Here is a 1,612-nt window from a genome sequence, read left to right as displayed (position 1 = left end):
TCAGTATAGTCCGTTTCCGAATCTACTTTTAACACAAATTTATTATTCCGAATGTTAATGTTTTTACTAACGTCATTTCTAAGCATTCTATTCCACATTAAACGTATTCCTTGGTACACGGAGCCATAATGAATATAATGATAAATGCGGGTGTGTAGAATGCCTGATCAGATGTAGAAGAGGGCTTGATGGCCATAATCTTGTCATAATAAATAAATAAAAGTAACGTATGGTGAGATTTTATTATTTTTCGTATTCATCCTGTAATCGAACTACGTTATTAAAATGTTTCCGCTTTTGTATTTTAAAATCTACTGGTTCAATGCAGCGACAGTAAAACTGAGTAAATTGGCTATATTACAAAAAAATTCTGTCATTGACTTCAAAATATCGTCGTAACATGATTTCACTGTCTTTCAGTATTTGTTTTCTTATCATAAATGAGGAGCCGAGACTCATATTCAATGAGAAAATCATTTAAATAATTGGAATGTTTAAGGAAATAGTGGATTAAAACGTAAGCTGTACATGATGAAATAAAACTAAGGTATGGGTTGTTTCCTTTACTTCTAGTGTTTCGGTTGTCGAGGATATTCTCCTGTTAGTATTCAAATTAATACTGATCGCTAGCAAGATTTGGTATCTCCTTAAGAGTATTTTGCGACTAAGTAAAGACAGAAGATATGCAAATGTAGTACCATATTGAAAATATGTACTTTCGTTATGACAAAACGTTGCTATAAAAAGACATTTGTATTAGTTACAGTCACACTATAGCAAAACAACCATTAATGTGTTTTTGTAAACCTTGTAAAGGCTTAGGTTTTTCTCATGGAAATTATAAAGAAGTTATTTTCGTTTTACTGATAGATTCGGTAAGCGTATGTAACTACTGTAGCTTTCATTGTGTTAACGAAAGACATCAATAAAATAGATAAAAATGAATGCGATGGCCGGGAATCGAACCCGGATCAACTGCTTGGAAGGCAACTATGCTGACCATTACACCACCATCGCCACGTGACAGGATTACGTTACTACAAAACATAACTTAAAATGAACGCATTTTTTATGCCTTTTTTTCCCTTCAGATGTGAAGGAACACAAATAATTTAGTTTCTGGATCACCAGAAGTCAATTTTAAAACAGATCTGTGGCTATGTAAGAGCAAAATGCTACAGCTGTTTATATTACTCTAAAATTTCTCACTACCGTTATTGAGGTAACAACACCTTGAATGCCACATCAAGTCGAAAATAGTGAATCGGAGAAAAGGACAATAATAATTTGACGTAAGTGCATAGGGTTTCGTGCTCAGTCGTTAACACACAAATTTTCTGTCTATATAGCCGCATCATGTAGCAAAATAACGGTCACTGGATTACAACATGACGCGGCTTCTCTCCAAGGAAGCTCCTAAATTGAAAGTAAGTTGTGCTCATCATTCTGAGTGAAATAGTTATTTTTTAGATTTAAGACGCTTCAGTGCAATTGCAAAAGTAAAGGGTTCCGTAACTCATTATTGCGCTAAATGTAATTAATCTGCGTTCAGCATTAATTTTTGAAATGTTTTACACGAGACAAATATACGTTTAAGGTACGGGAACAACGT

At 33.8% G+C, this 1,612-nt stretch overlaps 1 non-coding gene across 1 annotated transcript; it reads right to left on the bottom strand.

Annotated features, from left to right (window-relative positions):
* Nucleotides 1–945: 945 nt before the first annotated feature.
* On the bottom strand, nucleotides 946–1,017 carry Trnag-ucc. Its single transcript has one exon. It is a non-coding gene; the product is annotated as a tRNA-Gly (tRNA).
* Between the last annotated feature and the right edge of the window lie 595 nt (nucleotides 1,018–1,612).

Source organism: Schistocerca americana, chromosome 8 (genome assembly GCF_021461395.2).
Source record: "Schistocerca americana isolate TAMUIC-IGC-003095 chromosome 8, iqSchAmer2.1, whole genome shotgun sequence".
NCBI lineage: Eukaryota > Metazoa > Arthropoda > Insecta > Orthoptera > Acrididae > Schistocerca > Schistocerca americana.
The sequence above is the reverse complement of the archived record's forward strand: the minus strand, read 5'-3'. Positions and strand labels throughout refer to the sequence as shown.